The sequence below is a fragment of the Coenobita brevimanus genome, chromosome 50, assembly GCF_032717465.1.
Source record: "Coenobita brevimanus isolate Jiangsu-jjx chromosome 50, ASM3271746v2, whole genome shotgun sequence".
Taxonomy (NCBI): domain Eukaryota; kingdom Metazoa; phylum Arthropoda; class Malacostraca; order Decapoda; family Coenobitidae; genus Coenobita; species Coenobita brevimanus.
The window spans coordinates 14,960,383-14,970,982 of record NC_137003.1 but is presented as its reverse complement, the minus strand read 5'-3'; the positions used below and the strand labels follow the sequence as shown (position 1 = coordinate 14,970,982).

Genomic DNA, 10,600 nt, shown 5'->3' with positions numbered 1-10,600 from the left:
TTAACGTAAATAGCGTCTCAATATTCACTGTCAAATTGTTACAGTATGGCAAAAAAAAATAATAATTTGAGCAACAAAAATTGCTTATCTCGGAAATCATTAAAGCTTCCGCGAACCTACGCAAATGGTTGGAAAGCTTATGAAAAAGTAATAAGAAAGCTAATAATTAAGAGACATATATTAAAATTTCCAAGTGCGTATTAATATCAGGCAAGTGGGATAGTACGCTTATATTAGCTATAAGAACAAAATTAGCAAGCTCACTTTTCCTGCAACATGACTATTTTAATCAGCTTAACGGCCATACCACGTTGAGTACACCGCTTCCCGTCTGATCAGCGAAGTTAAGCAACGTTGGGTCTGGTTAGTACTTGGATGGGTGACCGCCTGGGAACACCAGATGCTGTTGGCATCCCTATGTGTCAAGTGGGGTTGGTGGAGGATTAGTGCCCCTCCCTGTAAAACAATTAACTCTAAGCCCTTGGCCACCCCGTTTGGGATACATGGCGTCTGGCAACGGACGGACGGACGGAGATATTCTTTCTTAATTGGAGGGTTAGAATATCCCCTTCATTCCTCGATGCATCTCCTGCTGTGACTAACATAGCCTCTTTTTATGTAAGGAAGAAGAAACAAAAGGCCAGAAGCCCACAAATTGTTCCCTCCAAGAAAAAAAAAAAATGAGAGCCAAATTCAAGATCCGTTCATTTCGCGATGCATGAACACACTGGAGATCATAGGCAGTAAGAAATACAGACACCTGTTGCATACATGAAGGAATGGGTGTAACAGTTAACTCTTGCATTAGAGTTGGACAGAAATGGAATAAGAGTTTGTCGCTGGAGGGGTTCTACGCGCCCACCGTAGTGGTGAAGAGATGCAAGCAGACAGTTCAGAGAAGCAGTGACCATTGAAGTAGCGATAGAAAAGAGATAAAGATGCAACAGTGCGGTGACAAGAGAGGTTGAAGGGAGCCAGTATGAGGAGGAGAGTTAAAGAGATGAAATGCCTTTGACTCCACCGGGTTGAGAAGAGCTTCATGTGGGGAGCCTCCCCACACATGAGAGTTGTACTCTACACAGAGTCGTTTAAAATCCGTGTATAAAGTCAACAACTGTGCGAAGGTAAAGAAGGTACGGAGTGGGCTTTGCACACCTAATCTCTTGGAAGTAAATTTTACAAGAGAGGTAATGTGTGCTTTCCAAGATAAATTCCGAGGGAAAGAAACACCAAGTATGTTTAAAGATGACGCAGGATTCAGCTAGATATTGTTAAAAGCTAGAGGGTAGTCCTGTGGAAGATTTTGTCGGGTTGATAGATGTAAGAAAAGAATTTTTGACGCATTAGAAACAACAATATTACTTTTACCCCAGTCAGAGATATGAGCCAGATAAGACAGTAGGTGTACCATAACCTCATCCCTTGTTTGTTGAAGTAACTGCTGTCATTGACGCTGAGGGATGCGAATGGAAAGGTGGAGGGGTGTAGTCATCAGCATATGAGTCAATAGGGTTAGATGTACAGCTTAGAAGGTCATTGATAAATAAAAGGAAGAGATTTGGTGATAGGGCAGAGCCCTGATGAACACAACCATTGACAGCTCTAGGAAAAGGGCGGTGGGCGTCTACAGCAGCTGCTATAGAACAACCAGAAAGGAAGCTAGAGATGAAGGCTGAGATAGATGGACAGAAACCATAAGACGGTAGTTTGGATATTAAATATTTATGCCAGACTAGATCGAAAGCCTTCGAGATGTCAAGTGCAATGGCAAAGCTTTCGCCGAAGTCCCGAAAAGAGGATGACTATGAATCTGAAAGCTAGGTGAGAAGATCGTCAGTGGAGCGTCCCTGGTGGAACCCATACTGACGATCAGAAACAAGGTTGCAATAGGAAAGATGTTTACTTTTTTTTTGTTATAAATAGATTTAAAAACTTTTGAAACACAGGATGTTAAAGCAATTGGGTTGGGCATGGCCACTCTTCTTTTGGGACAGTCTGAAGGAGAGCAAACTTCCAGCAAGAGGGACAGGTAGAAGTTGACAAACAAAGGCGAAAGAGTTTACGTAAGCACAGTGTAAGCACAGAAACACAGTTCTTGTGGACAGTAGAAGGGACCTCATCAGGCTCATATGCCTTGTTAGTATTGAGGCCAATGATGGCAGAAAATACATCAGTTGAAGACATTATAATGTCAGCCATGAGGAAGTCGGAGAGGGGATGTGATGGAGGAACAGCACCGGAATCGTCGCAAGTGGAACTGGAGGAGAAAGTCTGAGCGAAGAGTTCTATTTTATCTGTAGAAGAAATAGCTACAGAGGCATCAGAATGCAAAAGAGAAGGGAAGGATGATGTAAAGTTGTTAAACAGGTTTTTGGTAAGGTACCAGAAGAGCCAGGTGATAGGAAGAATTAAAGACATCCTATGTTTGACTATAGTAACTGCAGAAAGTTCCAAGCCATTCCTTGACCATGGTGTTTCCCCTACCGTACATAACTACTTCAGCTAAGTAGTGTATAAATGAGCAACTGACGATTTATCGTACGTATCTTCTTAAACTGCCGTGTCCTCTGATAATGTTGGCAACCATTGCTTTCCAGTCTGTCCTGTTTCTTGTATTCTATAATATCTGAATAGGGTGCACCTGCACTTGATTGTTAGTTCACATCACTCATTCACTCAAGCTTTCTAGGTACTTCATTCTCTGTCTTCCAATGTCTTACCTCTTAGTGTATCACGTCATTGCTAAGTCCTCCATCCTGTTATTTCTAATAGTTAAATATGTTCAAAAAGTTCTTAGGTCCCTTTTGTATTTTTAAGATTAATTATCAGTATTCCTGTGCTCTTCTCAAGAATTTTTCGTTCGTTATTCAAATAATTGTTTCGAACTTCACCATCATATATAACCCCACACGCTATATGCATTTTTAGCACTGTAAAACCATCTTCAGTTTGTTTTTATTTCATAGAGATGTGAATTCTTCAGCTAGATAATTACATCCACCAGGGCCTGATGAAGGGGGGGGGGGGAGCGTACAAATGAGACCCTATTAAACAGAATGAATACCTGTCCTAAAAGACTCCAAATTCATCTCCAAAATTATATATTTATTTGTGGATGGAGCTGAGCCGTGGACCCATACGTTGGCAATTTCCGCATACGCAAAGACCTTTACCTTTTTACCACACAACTTTGATGCTCATTCTATTAGGGGGGCCTTCACAAGATGCTGTACCTCGAGGACTCTCACAACTCTTAGTCCAGCTGTAATACCTACACACCACTAATTGTGTTTATTGTTAGGGTTCACATTTCAGATGAACTCGGGGCCACTCTACTACTACTTCTACTACTACTACTTTTTTTTTTTTTTAATCAAATCACCTCCATCCATCGGGGAATTATATTGTGAAGATCAAAACCAACCTTCCTAATACAGTTCACCATTTGGAGTTGTAATGTCAAGGTTAACACTAACCCTCATATTACAATACGTTGGCCCCAAGCACGCCAACGGCTGTGGTTACCAACCATCTACTATTATTATTATTATTATTCATTTTATTTTATATTTATTGAAATTACAGTGTAAATAAAGACATTAAACTATTGGAGTCGCTGGTCTATGCGACTCTCGTCCACTGTAGCTTCGTAATCCATACCCGCCAGGGAGACAGGCCTGAGGGCTGATGATCTTGTCCCCCTGAGACATAGCAGAGCAGACCTCACGAGGGAGAATGAGAGTCGACATCTCATCCAGGCCATAACAGAACTCTGCGGTTGACGTTTCTTCTCAGAAAGAACCTCTGCCAGTCTCGAGTAGAATCTCACAGCCTCTGGACCCATCCCACCTGATGTCGTGAACACAAGGGGAGTGAATCGACCGTGGTCCACATGTTGGATCCTTTCTTGATAATTTCTATTTTTTTCTTGTTCATTCCTTTTGTGTGCAGCTTCGAGAGACAGTTGACGATGACATGCTGCCATGGGATCAAATATCCTGATGTCGAAGAATGCCCTCTGCCCACGTGTCCAGACACCTCGAGCACTAACATCCACTCTTGCATCATTTGATATGTTTCTTGTTCTGTGGGTGAAGTGCTCGCCGTCCCACTACTACTACTACTAGTACTGCTGCTGCTTCTACTACTACTACTACTACTACTACCACTACTACAAGAAACCCGTCTCACTGAATGGATTTTTCTTTCTTTCTGAGAATCTAACTATGAAAATTATATAGTTATCTGTTATATAACTCCTTAGGTAGCTACGAAAAGACTACTAAAGTTATCGTTAGTTATAATATGCCAAAGACATGAAATCTCTCTCTCTCTCTCTCTCTCTCTCTCTCTCTCTCTCTCTCTCTCTACATGCTGAGCTTGTTTTTGCCACAGAAATTTTTGTTCTGTCCCCTGATGACATTTAAATATGATTCTCCAGGACGTAAAGTATTTCTTTCGTAACTTCGTAACACCATACGGCATCTTTTGTTCCCTTCCTCCATCTGCAGCTGACTCCGTATGCCTCCACCGGGATTAGTTCCCAGTGTGCTCGAACAAGTGCTGGCAACATGTATGCAACACAGTAACGAATACACTGCAAACGTGTTGGGAACAGCAGCGTCCAGATCATGTTGGCAACATCATGGTGAAGTCTCAGCTGCCTGGTATGGACACTCACATCCCATCGCCTTTAAACATGTTTACATACATCTGTCCAAATACTTCTGCATACATGTACCCAAACATGTTGCCACCCGTGTTGTCAACATATGTTCGAGGGCACGTGTGGACGCGCACTAAGAAAAACTCCACATATCCGTCATCATTATATATTCACTACCTCATTATATCCCCAGTCATTATTTTATTTGACTTTTATATTTATCCCTAATGTTTTACCACAGGAGCACAGCTCTACCAGACTTTGCACTGAAATACGACTTTCGAAAGTTATCTGCCATGTTTAATTGATTACCATAGATTCTAATCATTTTAAAATATATATCGCTGAAATATGTATAGACTAATTACTTACATCACGAAGTCAACCTTCTATCCGCTGAAATTATTACCTAGAGCTAAGTTCGCTGCCTGTCACTGCTAGCAAACGTTTTACCGTACTTTTGGTTCAACACCCTGAAGCCTTTACCGATACGTCAGGTTAGACAAGACTACATTAGAAGTGAGACTGAGTTTTGACCTGATATGTATGGGGCATTCATGATTCAACATAGCGCAGTCCTAGGACGTTAATGTGATGGTGGGTTTGGGAGCCTGTTAGGCCAGGCCAGGTTAGGAGAAGTTAGGCTGTAATAGCTTAGGTTAGATCGACTGGTCTCCTGCAGCTTGACTCGGTTATTTATGGTTTTTAAATTGCGTGCATTTGAGTTAGTTTGTTATAGTGGCGCATCAGTTGGCGAATTCGTTTGTAGACACGCTGCTGTCGGTGTCCTGACGGCTACCTTGATTACCCCTAAATACGTATACTCACTGTTTGCAATCGGAAATCAACAAGTAAATGTCTTAGTTGCATACTGTATTATTTTCCTTATGGTTATCCATCCATCCATCCATCATCTAATCCTGTGTTGCCCCACGAGGAGCGTAGGAGCCCTGGGCTAGGCAAGTTGGTCCTGATATTTAAATGAGTGTGACCAGCGTCACTCATCCCTGAGTGACATAACGTGAACAATAAACCCCAACCATACCTTGGATATAAACCTGCACCGGGTCAGTCCGGTTGGAGCGCCGTAATTACCCACCAAGGAGGCGGGATGAAGCAAGGTGATGTGGCCTGGCAATCGACTGCGGGTATACCGAGTTCATACTTAAAGGTCTTGGGTCTTTTTTGTTATAACATTGTAAAAAGGCAGTTGAAATCGTTTCGCCCCCGTGGTATAATTAAACATAAGTGGACTTATGTTTCGTGTCACACTTTGCGGCATTTGAGTATCCTTAATATAGCCATAACTGTCCAACGGTAAGATGAACCTATTCCTTCAACAGTATGTTTTATATAATTCGCTGACTACGTCATGACTCATGATACGACTCATCATTTCTCCAGGCATATTAATAAAATAAATACGTACTTTTTTTTTTTTTTTACATAAGAGGTTTCCGGAGAAATGTCCGATTCATTCTAGGAATGGCTACAGCTGAGATATGAGCTGCGATATTCCTACAGCAACATTCACGAGTGAAGTAATAAAACACCTTTTTCTTGTAGCTTTGCATTACACCGTCACCACACCACCACCACACTAACACCGTCAGCCACACTAACACCGTCAGCCACACCAGCACCACACTAACACCGTCAGCCACACCAGCACCACAATAACACCGTCAGCCACACCACGACCACACTAACACCGTCAGCCACAGCAGCACCACACTAACACCGCCAGCCATCCCAGCACCACACTAACACTGTCAGCCACACCAACACGGCGCCACACTCTCAAGACTTACCAGCGGAGAGGCGATGGTCAGGTAACGGCGGGCGGGGCAGTCGGCCACGCAGGGTCAGGAGGCCAATGAGGGGGATAGGTTGGATCATCCATACTTATTGCTCCACCCCTATACTCTGACACTTTTGCACCTGCGTTAACAGTGAAGCCTTGCTGGATCAATATTTTCCCGTTCCCGTGTTAGCCAAGTGCGAAATATACCGCACAGTCTACAAAACGGAAGATAACTTGTTTCATATGTTAGGGGTGTGTCTATACATTAACGTTAAATCGTATCATAGTTGCTATTCTGTCTGGACGTGGATGGAAAATAAGGGGGGATATAAACGAGAACATCTGGCACACTAGCTGTTCTTATGAAAGTAGGTAGTGACTGGGATCTGTCTATGAACATCTGGCACACAAGCTGTTCTTAAGAAAGTAGGTAGTGACTGAGATCTGTCTATGAGGTTATGAGCAGATGATGCAGTTCAGATAGAAAAGGACCATTAATATTCAGACATACTTACAGAAGGTAACAGAACAAAAATAAAAGACAAGAAATAATAAATGGGAATTGTGCAGGTTTGAGAAACGTAAACTTGTCAGGGCGAAATGCATTGTAATATACAAGTAATCTCTACCAGTTGGATAAACTTATCTTGTCCTGACGACCTCTTTTAGTTAAATGTACTGTATATGTTCTTCACACAACATTTGTATAATGTCAGATTGCCATACAGAAAATAAGGTTAAATGAGACACAGCAAGACATGAACAGAAACCAATATTATTAAATCATACTTTGTTAACATTCCCAAAGAAATACACGATGGTTTACACAAATATTGAGTATGAGATCTTGCCCACCCCTCATCACAGAAGTTAGCTAACTCTACAGAATCGTGTAACACATTTCACTAAACGCAGTTATTTGTATGGTTTGACCTTTGCCCTACAAAACACCTTAATAGGCCTGAAACAAAGGAGACTGGGGGAATTTGCCTAAGAATTGTTATACCAAGTTTGACGAGAATTACTGAAAAATGGAGGAAATACAGGAAATTTAAAAGCGATGGAAAGAACAAAGAAGGCAAACAGAAAATACAGTAAGGTGTAACGAAAACAGTAAGGCCTGCATTTTTTGTTTATTTTAATTATATAAGTTATGTTAAGTATTTTGATGATGTAATAATCTACCAATACTTCCATATAATCATAGTATCACAAAACACCGGTTTCGCTTGGAAACATTTTACTTTTTCTGTCAAGCAGCTGCTCAGTTAATCAGATCTATGTTATTTATGTATTTTTTAACTAACCTCTCCGACAGGCAATTAATAATTAATGCAGGGGTAATAACTAATACTTTTCAAAGATGAACGAATGGATTTATAGAAGACAATGCTAGGTTGGGGAGTGGATGTTGAAGTGTCTTTCATGAGAGATGGCAGGGTGTGAAAACTTCCTGTACTGTTTTTGCTGATGATACGTATTGTTTAGTGAACCTGAATGTGTGCTGCAAGGCTTGGTGAATGAGTCTAGGACTGTATGAAGGAAACAGAATCTAAAAATTAATTTAGGTAAGAGTAAAGTTATGGTATTTGAGAGAAATGAAATAACAGCATGCAGAGTAAGGCTGGATGGTCAGGAAATGGAGAATGTGATGCATACAAGTACCTAGGTAGTTTGATGAGTATGGATGGAAGTTTAGAAGATGAAGTGCTTGAAATGGTACAGCAGGGTAGAAAGTTTGCTGATTCACTGAAAATAGGAATAGGGAAGTGAGCACTGAAGTAGAAAAATCCCTGACAGTACTGTGATTCCTACTGTAATATATTACAGAAGTGGATCTTGAACATAACACAAGGCAAGACAGAGGAGTGGTAATACATTTTATTGAGAAAGGCATGTGGAATTACATGGAGGGACAATGGGGAAGTAAAGGAACGTTGTTGTGTTAATGTCGATGTGACTGAAAGTGTTAAGAGAAATACCTTCATCCTGTTTGGTCATATGAAGTGGATGGAGAATGAGAGACTAACTAAAAGAAAGTGTATGTGAGTATGGTGGAGTCCTGGGACAGTATGGAGGGATGGAGTGAGAAAATACATGGAAGAAGAAGGTGGGTGAGTGAGGGAGGGCAGCCAAATGGCAAAAGACAGAGCGACGTGGAGGCGATTTGTTTGCGACTACCCCTTATGGGACTGAGGCGTCGCAAATCGTAGATAAATAGATAGATAGATAGATACTTTTTTTTGTTCCTAGATGATGAGACAACAGAATACTGCGGAAGGAAACGCCAACAGACCTATCAGTAGTTTAGAAGAAAATCTATTGTGTTGACCGGTATTTTCATAATTATCCGAATTTAAGGAATCTAAATCAGTTCATCAGGTACAACATTTAGGTACAATCTTAGATATCTTCAAGTTTTAGACCTGATGTTCTCCTGTGACGATCCAGTTTAAAACGTTTATGTTTACAGTCTAAACTACATACCTTGTAGTAATATAAATGAACCTTATACATTTTACATTGGTTTGCATTGGAGACTTAGTATTTTGTACCCCTCAGTATTTTATTAAATCATGAAGTAAAACTGGTATCGTATTGGCACGGAGCTGCAAGAGCTCATGTTCAATCCTCGAGCTGGCTGTTCACCCAGCAGATGACTAGCAACCCTGACGTAACAAGGATTGTTGTGAGTCGTCGTCCAAGAGAAGATAGAAGTAAAACGAAAACTAACTACTTTCATGGTTACTGAATGATAGGTGGTGGCACACAGCATCCACTCATTTGATGTAGTGCTACCTTATGGTAACTCTACACTGAGTGAGAAGCCAAAAGGTTCCTGTAACACAGGACACCTGTTAGTACGTTGGATAGTAATCCAAACGACGCCAGGTGGTGTAGAGGCTAAAGACACCGCGGCCGGAGTGGGCCCTCTGTTTTACATGCAACTGGTGATTGGGGTTTATTGCTCACGCAGTGCCATTTGGGCGAGCAAGGCTGTTCACCCTGGCTACGCGAGAATATGTCCGGACTGAGAAGCCTAGTTCCTGGCGCCTGTGCTCCTGTGGGGACAAAAAAGTTCTGGGTGATCGTAACAGAGTGCATAAAAAGGCGGAGTGCGCGTTATGAAGAGGTTAGGTTGTCGATCTGATTTATACTCTGTCCACGATGAGGTACAGTTGCGGACATATCAAACAGAAACACCCCGTCCATCAGCGAGGTGGTGTATTGCTTTCCGCATCTGGTAACACTGATTGGTATGGAACTTAACCAGGTTTCGATCGGTCGCTAGGACGAACCGAACGCGATGATCATTGCCGTTGTGCACAGTTATTGGTGGTAATATATGAGCAATGTTCCGCCAGAAAATATACTGATGATAAGTTTTTTAACGTTGTCACACAATAACACCCTCTACATAATGGTAGTTATTATGAATGACACGGATTTCATGAGTGGTTTAGTTTCAAGTCATGAACCAAGCAACAGATAATAATTCATTATATAAGTCATAGTTATCAGCTTCCCCACAGCTGTCAATGAACAGAAAATTATCGTGACGCCCATCCTTCCTACCGTGAACCTGACATTGGTAGACCACTGAAAATGAAGCAAGTTCACTACATACAGGAGGTAGCGCCAGAGGGGGCAGCAAGGTGGGGGTGGGGGATCTGGGTGACAGGAGGAGTGAGGTGGGTGAGGAAGGGGGCAATAGTGATCGAACTGGGGACCAGAGGAGAAGGGTGATGGGGTAGAGGAGGTAGACTTTGGTAGACGACAGGAGCTACAGTGGGAGGGATAGAGTACAAGGTGATGACTGGGCCAAATCAGTGTCTCATGGGGAATATGGAATTTTACAGTCAGACCATGAAACATATGTTGACGTTGCCAAGTGTTGCTATTGATCGTCATGGTTTGTAACAGTTCACGACACACTTTCCACTGGATGGCTCAGTACTCTTGTATTATGAGTATGGTGACAATTTACTAATGTGCAAATATATTACACGTCCCTACAGTTTGTCAGATGTTACAGATGTTGTCACAGTGATTGGGAATTACTCTTGTAGCTTATTACGTGGTATCATCGTGGATGACGACTAATATCGCGAACAGAGTAGGGATAGACC

The 10,600-nt window shown here is 41.8% G+C and overlaps 1 non-coding gene across 1 annotated transcript; it reads left to right on the top strand.

Annotated features, from left to right (window-relative positions):
* The first annotated feature begins 293 nt into the window (after nucleotides 1-293).
* Nucleotides 294-412, top strand: LOC145399916 (5S ribosomal RNA). The gene has a single exon (XR_013897363.1). It is a non-coding gene; the product is annotated as a 5S ribosomal RNA (ribosomal RNA).
* Nucleotides 413-10,600: the final 10,188 nt, after the last annotated feature.